The sequence below is a fragment of the Theropithecus gelada genome, chromosome 7a (genome assembly GCF_003255815.1).
Source record: "Theropithecus gelada isolate Dixy chromosome 7a, Tgel_1.0, whole genome shotgun sequence".
NCBI classification, from domain to species: Eukaryota; Metazoa; Chordata; class Mammalia; order Primates; family Cercopithecidae; genus Theropithecus; species Theropithecus gelada.
The window spans coordinates 54,365,906-54,379,684 of record NC_037674.1 but is presented as its reverse complement, the minus strand read 5'-3'; the positions used below and the strand labels follow the sequence as shown (position 1 = coordinate 54,379,684).

Here is a 13,779-nt window from a genome sequence, read left to right as displayed (position 1 = left end):
CAGATATGGGCGACCCACACGCGTGTTTTCAAGTGGGGGCGGCCATACTGATCGGGCGCGTGGGAGGTGCTCAACTGTTGAATGAATGAATTTTTTCTTACACTCCCATAGCTTCCGTCTCTACCGACTTCTTCCCAGTGGCAGTTAACATGCTTAAGCCTCTCCATCCCTCCGCCTCAGCTCCTTCAGTCCCTATGTTCTCCACCTACCAAGCATTATCTTCTGTGGGCAGCAACTTTTTTTTTTTTTACCAGGAAGAGTTGCTCATACTCGCTCTCCCCGACTCACTTCTTATCCTCTTCCAGTCTGGCTTCCACTGCCAGAAATGCCTTTAGCCAAGGTCAGCCATAACTCCACTTTCTAATCTCACATATCTCAATCTTGACTGGTTCTCTCCCATTGTTGAAAAATACTCTTCCATCAGCTTCTGTGACCTCAGACTCTACTTTCTTTTTTTCTCCTAAGGGTGCTTGATCTCAGGCTCCTCTGCAGGCCTCTTCCTCTGCCCAGCTTTTAAATGTACTGGGCACTTGATTGGCACAGTAGCTCGTGCCTGTAAATCCAGCACTTTAGGAAGCCAAAGTGGGAGATGGCTTGAGCTGAAAAGTTCAAGACCAAACAGAGCAACATAGTGAGACCCCATCTCTACAAAAAAAATTTAAAAATTAGCTGGATGTGGTGGCATGCACCTGTAGTCTAAGCTACTCAGGAGACTGAGGTGGGAGGATCACTTGGGCCCAGGAAGTTGAGGCTATGGTGAGCCATGATTGCACCACTGCACTCCAGCCTGGGCAACACAGCAAGACCCTGTCTCAAAAAAAAAAAAAAAAAGGATTGGACATTAAATGTGCCCCCAGGGCTCTGGTCTTGTACCTTCTCCCTCTGTCCATTTTCCCTGGCCCATCTCATACATCTTTTGATTTAAGTTATTAGTTAATATATTGATGCTTCCCAGTCTGCCTGTGACCTAAACCTATCTCCTAAACCCGGAGGTATATATCCTAGTACCCATGGGATGCCTCCACATCCCAAGGCACCTCAAGCTAAAAATCTCAAAAACCGAACTCATCATTTCCCTCTTTAAAGCCCACTATTTCTTTTGTATTGCCTGTATCAGTGAATGGCGCCACCATCCACCTGGTTGTCCAAGTCAGAAATCAACACATTATACCTGACTCCTTCACCCACTCCCTTTAATCATTGATCCAAGCCCTGTCAACCCAAACTCCAATATATTTCCTTTATTCACCTTGCTGTATTTTGTAACATCTCTTTAAAATCCCAGCATGAAATTCATAGGTAATACAATCTACATACACAACAATAAATACTCTACTTAATGACCTAACTATAATATAAAGGAGAAAAATAGGAAAGTAATTTATTAGAAAATAATATGTATTACAATATGTAGGTGCACAGGCATGTCTCTATTAGATGACAAAATTGAGTAATCAGATGCTTGTATCTACTTATAACGAATGAGTTTGGTTTTACAGGACATATAATATTCGACTGGGCCAGGCACAGTTGGTGGCTCAAGCTTGTAATCCCAGCACTTTGGGAAGCCAAAGCAGCAGGATCGCTTGATGCTAGGAGTTTGAGACCAGCCTGGGCAACATGGTGAGACCTTGTCTCTACAAAAACTTAAAGAGTTAGCCAGGCGTGGTGGTGCATGCCTGTAGTACCAGCTACTGTGAGACAGAGGCAGGAGGATCACTTGAGCCCAGAAATTCAAGATTACAGTGAGCTATGATTGTGTGACTGCACTCCAACCTGGATGACAGAATGAAACCCTGTCTCAAAAAAAGGTAAGGCTGGGTGCGGTGGCTCGCGTCTGTAATCCCAGCACTTTGGGAGGCCAAGGCAGGCAGATCACGAGGTCAGGAGATCAAGACCATCTGGCTAACACAGTGAAATCTCGTCTCTACTAAAAGTGCAAAAAATTAGCCGGGCGTGGTGGCGGGCGCCTGTAGTCCCAGCTACTCGGAAGGCTGAGGCAGGAGAATGGTGTGAACCCAGGAGGCGGAGCTTGCACTGAGCCAAGATCACGCCACTGCACTTGAGCCTGGGCAACAGTGCAAGATTCTGTAGGTAATATTCAGCTGAATATGGTCAACACTTTTTATTTATGTCTGACATTGCAAAATAAGGATTCAATATATACGTACATATGCATAAATATATATTATGAATGCATATATGGTAAATGCACATATGTAAATGCACATATGTATAAAATGTACATATGTATCATGAATGGCCTCTAAAGACTAATGAAAATATATTTGTGACTCAAATTTTGGAAGTGTTGTCACTATTGTGATTTTCTGAAATGGTGAATAACTCTTGGTAAAGTTCAAAACAACAAAAAAAAAAACCTTTGCTTTTTTTACACAATAGTTGTATTCCTAGAAAATTCCATATATATTAAAACCATACACAAATTACTTTTGTTTTTACTTGTATATGGGATTAAACTCTAGGCTCAGATAATTATAAACAAATGTATTGCTATTGTTTTTATGTTTGTGTGTATGTTTAATGTACTTGAATCTCTGACAGTATGGGTCTTGTTTGATTCTTTCTTTTTTTTTCTTGAGACGGAGTCTTGCTCTGTAGGCCAAGCTGCAATGCAATGTCGTGATCTTGGCTCACTGCAACCTCCACCTCTCGGGTCCCGGTTCAAGCAATTCTCCTGCTCCAGCCTCCTGAGTAGCTGGGAATATAGGCACGTGCCACCACGCCCAGCTAAGTTTTATATTTTTAGTAGAGATGGGGTTCTACCGTGTTGGCCAGGCTGGTCTTGAACTCCTGACCTCGTGATCCGGGGTTTTACCATGTTGGCCAGGCTGGTCTTGAACTTCTGACCTCGTGATCCACCCGTCTCAGCCTCCCAAAGTGCTGGGATTACAGGCGTGCACCACCAGGCCTGGCCCTTGTTTGATTCTTTGTTGTGTACTTCTATAGTGTGGAATGCAGGTAATCCAACATTCATTAAATCCCAAGAGTGCCCCATGATGGTGACAAACAAAAACACCCATTTTCTCAGTGTCCTGCTTCCACTGAGAAGCACTAACTTAGAACAATCATGATATGTTCCCGTGTGGCTGGACTCATTACTTTTTTTTTTTTTTTTTTAACAGTTTTATTTACTTTTTGAAAATTTTATTTATTTTAAGACAGAGGTCTGTTTATTTTCCTAGGCTGAGCTCAAGGGATTCTCCTACCTCAGCCTCCCAAGTAGCTGGGACTACAGGCATATGCCATCTCAGTCAGCTTTAACAGTTTTATTGAGATTTAATTTAAATATCATAAAATTTATCTATTGTTAAACCTTCTTATTTTGTGATAATTGTAGATTTACATGTAGTTGTATTAAGTAATAAAGATCCCATATACTCTCCACCTAGTCTTCCCCCATGTAGCATAGTACAATATAAAAATGAAGAAATTGACATTCATGCAATCATTCCACCTTGTTCAGATTTAGGTAGTTCTACATGTACTCCTTCGTAGGGGTTTGTGTGTGTGTGTGTGTGTGTGTGTGCATGCACATGTGTATTTAGTTCACATGTGTGGCTTTGTGTGACCATCACTACAGTCAACATATGGAACATTTCCAAGGATCCTTCCTGTTACCCTTTTATAACCGCAGCTGTTTTCCTCCTAGGCTGCCATTTCCTCATCCCCTACACCCTATTTTGAATGTTATACAAATGGAAGCTGATGGTATGTTTTCACAGTACATTTTTTTTCAAGTTACATTTCCAGGGAGATTTTAGCACCCCTTTAGATCAGTGTCTTGGGCAATGTCCAGGCGGGTTCATCTCTCCTTTTTTTTTTTTTTTTTTTTTTTGAGAGAGTCTCACTGTGTTGCCCAGGTTGGAGTGCAGTGGGGTGATCTCGACTCACTGCAACCTCCATATCCCGGTCTCAAGTGATTCTCCCACCTCAGCCCCTGAGTAGCTGGGACCACAGGTGCATGCCACCGCACCCAGTTAATTTTGGTATTTTTTGTAGAGACAGGGTTTTCCTATGTTCCCTAGGCTGGTCTCAACTTCTGTGCTCAAGCTGTCTGCCCACCTTGGCCTCCCAAAGTGCTAGGATTACAGGTATGAGCCACTGCACCTGGCCCATCTCTACTTTTTAAATTAAACATTTTATTTTGAAAAACAAAATTTAAGAATACAGAAGAATTGCAAGATAATTACAATAAAATTCATATACACTTTAACTAGATTTATTTATTCACTGTTAACATTTTGCCACATTTGCTTTGTCTCTCTCTGTCCCTCTCTGCTATTGCAGAGGTAAGATCCTCATTATTTCTTATTCTTTTTCTTTTTTTGAGACACAGTCTCACTATGTTGCCTGGTCTGGAGTGCAGTAGGTATTCACAGCAAGATCATAGTGCACAGGATTCAATCAATCCTCCTACCTCAGTCTCCCGAGTAGCTGGGACTACAGGTGTGTGCCACTGCACCTGGCTATTTCTTATTCTAATTTTTTTGGTACCATTTCAGAGTAAATTTTAGAGATTATGACCCTTCAGTCCTAAGTACTTTATCATGTATCTACTAAAACTTATCAAATTCAGGAAATGTAATTGATACAATACAATCAATTGTATCAATACAATTCCTATCCAAATTTTATGAACTTGAATTATCAAATTGTATTAAAAATCCATAGTCAAACATTGACACAATTTACAATCCATATTTAAATTTTGTCAATTGTCCCAATATTGTTCTTTCTAGAAACCCTTCTCCAACCCAAAATGCTATCCAGGATAAAGCATTGCATTTAGATGTCGTATCTGTTTAGTCTTCTCTAATTTGGAACAGTTCCTTAGCATTTCATTTTCTCTTATGGTATTGACATTTTTAAAGAGTATTGGCTCATTGTATTGTGGAATGTCCTTTAATTTAGGCTGGCATGACTGTTTCTTCATGATTAAGTTTAATTATGCATTTTTGGTAGGTATGCTACATAAACCATGTTGTGTTCTTTTTGGTGCATCATATCAGGAGGCACCTGCCTTTACTTAGTTCCTCTTTTTTTTTTTGGTAATGGAGCCATCACTTAACTTAAAATCAGAGCAGAGTTTTAATCCCAGGTCCATGAGACTCTTTTTTTCTTCTTCTTTTGAGACAGGGTCTTGCTGTTACTGAGGCTAGAGTGCAGTGACACAATTAGCTGACCGCTGCCTTGACTACCTGGGCTCAAGTGATACCCCCATCTCAGCCCTGCAAGTAGCTCAGCCTCCCAAAGTGCTGGGATTACAGGCATGAGCCACTGTGGCTGGCCTCCATGACACTGTAGAGCCCATGTTTTCACCCACCCACACCTCTGTGATTAGACATGGTCTCAGTTATTACAGGGGGTGAATTGGAGCCTCCCATAGCCTTTCTAAATCTTCTCAGTATGATCTCTCAGTAGCTAAGTCCCCAGTGAGGCCATGTTCTTTCAATCTATGTTTTAGTTCTACACGGAGAAAGTCTGTTTGGTTATTGATAGTTCCAAAATAAATGTCACATCTTCAAGAATCAAAAGCATGATGAACAAGATCTCCTGCCATTCTGTGGCTGACCTTTGTAGCCACTGCTGAGCCTCATCGTGGGTAAGATGAGAGCAGTTGGCTGCCAGCCCTTGGCATATGAAATTAAAGGGAACCATTGCTCATCCAAAGCAGGTAACTACATGTTCTGCCTATCCAGCCAAGAGGAATGCAGATAAGAGTTTTTTCTCTTCACTAATGAGAGTAGACCACACATTAAAAGGGTTTTATGTTGTTGTTATTGTTGGTCTGTTTGTTTTTGTTTTTGTTTTTTAGAGATGGAGTCTTGCTCTGTTGCCCAGACTGGAGTGCAGTGGTGTGATCTCAGCTCACTTCCACCATCTACCTCCCAGGTTCAAGCAATTCTCCTGCCTCAGCCTCCCGAGTAGCTGGGATTACAGGTGCATGCTACCATGCCTGGCTAATTTTTGTATTGTTGTAGAGATGGGGTTTCACCATATTTGCTGGGCTGGTCTTGAACTCCTGACCACAAGTGATCCTCCTGCCTCGGACTTCCAAAGTGCTGGGATTACAGGCATAAGCCACCGCACCCAGCCCACACATTAAAAGTTTTTAGAAGCTCACTGAAATCCCTGTCTATTGCCAGCAGGTGATTAAGAATGTTGTTGCAGGCTTATAGAGCAGAACACTGTCCTTGGAACTGTGTTAAGATATGGAAATGGAAAAGACCCTTATTCCTCGGACCCTAATTCCATTTTCTAAGGGAAAAGGCAGAATTGCCATGAGTAAAATGACATGGAAACATAAATTTCAAATGTACTGTTGTTATGGGTTGAATTGTGTCCCCCACAAAATTCATATGTTGAAGTCCTAATTCCTAATACCTGTGTATGTGACCTTATTTGGAAATAGAGTCATTGCCGATGAGATCATACTGGAGTAAGGTTAGTCCTAATCCAATGACTAGTGTTCTCATAAGAAGAGAAAACAGGCACATAAGACACAGAGGGGAAAGGCCATGTGAAGAAACATCAGCACACAGAGAGAAATGCTGTGGGATCATGAAGATGGAGATAGCGTTGACAGGTTTACTAGCCAGGAAGAGAGGCCTGGAGCAAATTTTTCCCACAGTTCTCAGAAGGATCCAACCCTGCCAACACCTTCATTTCTGACTTCCAGCCTCCAGAACTATGAGGCAATAAATTTCTGTTGTTTAAGTCTCCCAGTTTGAGAAATTTGTGATGGCAGCCCTAAGAAGCAAATGCAAATACCTTTTTGGAAGACCCAAGGTACGGTGAAGACAGTGCAGCAGAGCAGTCAGGAGTCCTGGGTTTCAATCCCAGCCTTACCCCAATTCTGCTGTGTGGCTACGCCAAAATGAGTGAATCTATCAGGCTTCAGCTGCAGAATTCACTGGTTGAAGCAAACTTCCTAGGTTCAAGAATGATTTTTATAGACTGTGATTTTATGTTTCCACTTTCAGACATAAGTCCTTTCCTTTGCCTCTCTCATCAAAGAACACCAGTATGTCCTATCAAATTAGAGCTCCTGATGTCTCTCGGTTTATCTCTTCTACTGCTGCTTTGGTTTGGGTTCCAATCACTCTTATCTGGACCATTGCTTTGGGAAGGAGACTGAGGGCATTTGATCATTTTTAACCAAAAAATAAATAAATAAATAAGATGATTTTATATGGCTCAGCCTAAGAGTCATTTCCTAAGTGGTGTCCCTGTTTCAGGCTTGCCTCCCCAACCCTCTCATCATTGCTCTAATCATGCTTTATAACCCCACCAGGATATTCTTTCTTTTTTTGTTTTCATTTTTGTTTTTTTGAGATGGAGTCTCGCTCTGTTGCCCAGGCTGGAGTGCGGTGGTGCAATCTCACCTCACTGCAAACTCTGCTTTCTGGGTTCAAGCGATTCTCCTGCCTCAGCCTCCCAAGTAGCTGGGACTACACACACGTGTCACCATGCCTGGCTAATGTTTTCATATTTTTAGTAGAGATGGAGTTTTACCATGTTGACTAGGCTGGTCTCCAACTCCTGGCCTCAAGGGATCCACCCACCTCGGCCTCCCAAAGTGCTGGGATTACAGGCATGAGCCACCGCACCCAGTCCCATCAGGATATTCTTTCTGAAAGGCAAATTTGATCATGTTTGCTTAAAATCTTCAAAATCTCCCTGACCACCTTCAAGATGAAATCGTAACTTTCCAGCCTAGCCTTTGACACCTTTTGGGGCCTGATCCTCGCCTACTCTCCAGTCTTACCTCTTGTCCCAAGCCCCATTCTTAACTAACACGGAACCCAAACAGAACTAATACCACCTGGATTTCCCTGAAAATAAGCCTCATTCTCCTTCAAACCTTTGCACATTCATCAGCCAACTTCTAGTTGTCAATCAGAAGCTGAAGCTCCTCTTTTTGAAGCTTTTTCTGCTCCTATGCACTCCCCTCCACTGCTACCCTGGGCTCCCTCTTTATTGCCCTCAAAGCCACTCATGCCTCCCTCTCACAGCACTTAGCTCGCCATGCTGTAATTCTTTGTTTGTCTGTTTATTCACTAAACTGAACTCCCTGAACACAAGCACCAAGTGTTTACTCTCTCTCCCTAGCTCCTAGCGCAGGCCCTGGCATATGCCATTGCTCCAGAGAGTCTTGTTGAATAAATGAATTGATAAGTGAATGAATAAATGAATGAAAGAAACCCGATTCTGCATGAAAGAAGTTCTAAATCTGTACAACAGGAAAATGAGACATAAATGATTTGAATTATGAAATGATTCATCTTTCAAAAATAATTTTCTACAGGAATTCTGTAAATAGCAAGCTATCCTACTGATTTTGAAAATATGACTTATATTTTAAAATTCCATCGATAGAAACCTGACTCTTGTAAAGTGGTGGCCTGGATACTTTGGTTTGGTTCAACCACCATTTGAGTATTACGTGCTAATACCAGAACAGTGAGGAGGATGAGACCTGCCCTTGAGAAGCTTACAAATAGATAACATTAGTATAAGTGATGATAAAAGTAATAATAGTTAATGCCTATTAAACCTTGTTACGGCAGAGGGCAGTGGTTCACACCTTTGGGAGGTCAAGGGTGGCGGATCTCCTGAGCCCAGGAGTTGGAGATCAGCCCAGAAAACATGGTGAAACCCTGTCTCTACCAAATATACAAAAAAATTAGCTGAGTATGGTGGTGCATTACTGTGGTCCCAGCTACTCAGGAGGCTGAGTTGGAGGATTGCTTGAGCCCGGGAAGTGGAGGTTGTAGTGAGCCAAGATTGTACCAACTGCACCCCAACCTGGGTGACAGCATGGACCCCATCTCAAAAAAGGAGGAAAAAAAAAAAAACTTCTTAAATACTTTACATACATTATCTCATGAGCACAGTGGCTTACCTGTAATCCCAGCACTTTGGGAGGCCAAGGCAAGGAGATCACCTGAGGTCAGGAGTTCAAGACCAGCCTGGTCAACATGGTGAATCCCTGTCTCTACGAAAAAATACAAAAATTAGGCATGGTGGCGCACATCTGTAGTCCCAGCTACTGGGAGGCTGAGGTGGGAGAATCTCTTGAATGTGGGAGGCGGAGGTTGCAGTGAGCTGAGATTGCACCACTGTACTCCAGCCTGGGTGACAGAGTGAGACCCTGTCTCAAAAAAAAAAAAAAAAAAAAAAAATCCTCAAAACACCCGTAGAAGGCACGGTATTGGGTTGTTTTCAGCTATAAGTAAAAGAAACATTCAACTCAAACTGGCTTAAATATAATACAAGCCACACCTTGTACCAAATGAAGTTCTTGTATTTTCTCAGAAACATTAGCCAGCGGCATGGGCAACAGAGCAGCTCCCTTACAGAATCAGAGAAAGGTGGAACTTGAGCAGCTTTGTGAATGGCTCACCTGCCAGGAAAGAGCAGTCCCACTGAACAACACACGTTTATCTGATGGCTGATCTTAGCCAGGCCTTATGGTAAAGGCTGGGGACACAGGATATAAGGCTAGCTGCAGGATGTAAGGGTTGTCCCTTAGTTTGAAGAATTGGGACAATGAGAGATAAACAGTAACAATGTGTCTGAGGAGTCAGAAAAGATGTTACTGAGAGGCAGTAGTAACTGAACTCAGAAACTTGGTGATCAGGATCTTTGTGGACATTTGATAAGTCATTTCCTGTGTCTCCTGTCCAAATGATTCTGAACTTCCCCTGGGCAATTCAGCTCTTCCCCAATTCGCATCCACAGGTCCACCATGGATCCAGTATTCAGATCAGAAATTGGAGATTTAACCTAATTAGAAGCAACAACTCACAACAAGACTTGTTAGGGCTTCTGAGAAAGGGAGGCTTTCTTTTTTCCTCAACAAGTTGTGAGAGTGAGGTTCTGACATCTGGAACTGCTAGAGCCATTTTATCACCACAGGGGTGAGTTTGGAGGTGTGGCCTCCACTGTGTGGTACCTTAGAATAAAGCCATTCTCTATGGAAGGCACAAACAAGAGAGAGAGAAATTCTGGACCCCAGGTGTTATTCTTTCCGTTTCTGAATCAAGCCTTGCCTGTTCTCTACAAGAACATTCTTTGGAATTCTCTTCAGTTATGTGAGCCAATGAACTTCCTTTATGGTGTTAAATAAAATTTACAGGAGGTCATTGGTTTGGATTGAGCTCCTGCACTAGGCCCAACAGACCAAACCATAATGGAGTCACTCACGCTGAAGTTCCATGCCACCAAGCCTAAATCAAATCATTTACCTGACCTTAGAAGAAATCAAGAGAGAGAAGTAGTCAAATCCCCAAACAGGCCAGCTTTAGCTGGTGTGATAAAGAAGTCCCTTCTGCTTCTACCTTACAAGGAAGGTAACTTTGAAACAACCAATCTGCTTTTCGTTCTCTGTTTCTACTTTATTCAGCCCTTTTCTGCCCATAAAGCCAACCTCCTCTGCTCAGCTCATTGGAACACTCATTTCATTTTATAGTGTCAAAAGACAAAAAAAAGACAGAAACTAGGCCGAGAAGGGGCTTGAGCCAGGAGTTTGAGACCAGTCTGGGCAACATAGTGAGACCCTGTGTCTATTTGTTTTAAAAAAGCATAAAGAAGTTTTTTTAAAAATTTTAAGTAAAAATAATAATAAACAAATTTAGTTTAAATATTTCTCCATTATCAAAATATCAATGACATTCTTCACAGAAATAGAAAAAAAAATCCTAAAATTCATATGGAATCACAAAAGATCCCAAATAGCCAAAGTTATCCTGAGTAAAGCTGGAGGCATCACACTACCTGACTTCAAAATAGTATTACACGCACACCCTGTAATCCCAGCACTTTGGAAGGCTGAGGTGGGCAGACCACCTGAGGTCAGGAGTCTGAGACCAACTTGGCCAACATAGTGAAACCCTGTTTCTACTAAAAATACAAAAACTAGCCAGATGTGGTGGTGCATGCCTGCAATCCCAGCTACTAGGGAGGCTGAGGTAGGAGAACTGCTTGAATCCAGGAGGTGGAGGTTGCAGTGAGCCGAGATAGTGCCACTGCACTCCAGCCTGGGTGACGGAGTGAGACTCTGTCTCGAAAACAAACAAATAAACAAACAAAGCAAAATATTACTACAAAGCTATAGTAACCCAAACAGCATGGTACTGGCATTAAAATAGATCCTTAGACCAATACGACGGAATAGAAAAGTCAGATAGATGTAAACCCACAGGTTTACAGCCAAGTCATCTTTGACAAAGGATACACATTTATAGTCAACTGATTTTTGATAAAGGTGCCAAAAACATACATTGGGGAAAGGACAATCTCTTCAATAAATGGTGCTGTGAAAACTGGATATCTATATGCAGAAGAACAAAACTAGACCCTCGTCTCTCATCTTATATGAAAATTAAATCAAAATTGAATAAAGACCTAAATGTAAGACCTGAACTATGAAACTACTAGAAGAAAACATGGGAGAAATGCTTCAGGACGGTTGTCTGGGGAAAGAGTTTTTGGATAAGACCTCAAAAGCACGGGAAACCAAAGCAAAAATAGACAAATGAGATTATATCAAGCTAAAAGGCTTCCGTGAAGCAAAGGAAACGATGAACAGAGTGAAAGGACAACCTACAGAGTGGGAGAAAGTATTTGCAAACTATCCATTTAATAAGGAATTAATAACCAGCTATATAAGAGGCTCAACTCAATAACATAAAAGTAAATAATTCAATTTAAAAATGGGCAAATTGTTTGATAAACATTTCTAAAAAGAACAAGTAAATGAAAAGTGATGAATATCGCTAATCATCTGGGAAATGCATATCAAAACCATAATGAGATATCATCTCATTCAAGTGAAAATGACTTATCAAAAAGACAAAAAATAACTGGTGAGGATGTGGAGAAAGGGGGCCTCTTGTACACTGTTGGTTGCAATGTAAGTTAGTACAACCACTATGGAGAACAACATAGAGGTTCCTCAAAAAACTAAAAATAGAACTACCATATGACCCAGAAATCCCACGGCTGGGTATATACCCAAGAGAAAGGAAATCAGTATATCAATCAATGAGATTCTGCACTCTCATGTTTATTGCCGCACTGTTTGCAATAGCCAAATTATGGCATCGATCTAAGTGTCCATCAACAGATGAATGGATAAAGAAAATGTAGTGTATATATGCAATACAGTATTATTCAGCCATAAAAAAATACGGTCCTATCATTTGCAGCAACATGGATAAAACTGGAGATCATTATGTTGGGGGTCCCAAGTTTTTATTTTTCTTTCACAGAGCCATGCACAGAGAGACAAATATCACATGTTCTCATGCACACGTGGGAGCCAAGAAAGCAGATCTTATGGAGGGAGAGAGTAGAATGAGGGTAACCAGAACCTGGAGGAGAGTTGGGGGATGGGGGGTGCATGAAGGGATGTTGGTTAAGGGGTACAAAAGTATAGTTAGAGAAAAGGTATAAGTTCTAGTGTTTGGTCTTGCTTTGCTGCCCAGGCTGGAATGCAGTGGCACTATCTCGGCTCACTGCAGTTTCAACTTCCCAGGCTCAAGCAATCCTCCCACCTCTGCCTCCCGAGTAGCTGGGACCACAGGCATGTGGTACCAAACCCCATTAATTTTTATTTTTTGTAGAAACAGGGTCTTTCTATGTTATTCAGGCTTGTCTCAGACTCCCGGCCTCAAGCAATCCTTCTGCCTCAGCCTCCCCAAGTGCTAAGATTAGAGGTGTGAGCCACTGCGCTCAGCCCAATTTGTGTTTTTGTTTGTTTTCTGAAACTTGCACTAAGAGAATTTAACTGATGTAGCTATTTACTAGCTGTGCAGTTTTGGGCAAGTTACTTAACATCTCTGAGCTGCAGTTTCGTCAGCTGTGAAGTGGGGACAATACTACTAACTACTTGGATTGTTGTGCCAATTAAATGTATCTGAGGGTTTGTATTTATTTCCAATCGTGGCTGTAATAAATTACCATGAATTTAGTGGCTTAAAACAGCACAATTTAATTATCTTACAGTTCTGGAGATCAGAAGTCTGAAACAGGTCTCATTGGGCTAAAATCAAGGTGTCAATGGAGCTGCACTCCTTTCTGGAGGCTCTAGAGGAGGATTCATTTTTCTCACCTTTTCTGGCTTCTGGAGGCTTCACACATCCCTTGGCTCCTGGCTCTTCTCCATCTTCAAAGCTAGCAATGGTGTCACTCGGACCTCTCCCTCAGTCTTCACATCTATCTCTGACTCTCTGCCTCCTTCTTTCACTGATAATGAATCTTGTTGTTACATTGGGCCCATTGGATACTCCAGGATAATCTCCCCATCTCAAAGTCAGCTGATTAGCAAACATAATTCCATCCTAAACCTTCATTTCCCCTTTTGCCATGTAACATCACCTATTCACAGCTTCCAGGGACTAGGGCATGGATATCTTTGGAGAGGTGGGGGAATTATTCTGCCTACCACAGTGGTCTATTTGGGTATGGACATGTATCTAGCACTCAGTGAATCATTCCCATATACATTGAAGCACAGATGAAGAACATTTAACCCCACTTGGAGGGAATTTAAAAAGGTTTCTAAGAAACCTTAATAGAAAATGATTTTTTTGAGCTGTGTCCATTTAAAAACAATGTCCAAGGCTGGCGTAGTGGCTCATGCCTGTAATTCCAACACTCTGGGAGGCTGAGGAGGGCGGATCGCTTGAGCACAGGAGTTCAAGACCAGCCTGGTCAACATGGGGAAACTCCATGCTGAAACTCTACAGA

The 13,779-nt window shown here is 41.9% G+C and overlaps 1 protein-coding gene across 1 annotated transcript in view; it reads right to left on the bottom strand.

The window, feature by feature from the left end:
- Positions 1-401, bottom strand: part of IREB2 (iron responsive element binding protein 2) — a 63,686-nt gene extending 63,285 nt beyond the window's left edge. Inside the window, exon 1 of the mRNA XM_025390236.1 lies at positions 102-401. The gene's annotated coding sequence lies outside the window, so the exon portion shown is untranslated. The remainder of the gene's footprint in view (positions 1-101) is intronic.
- Positions 402-13,779: the final 13,378 nt, after the last annotated feature.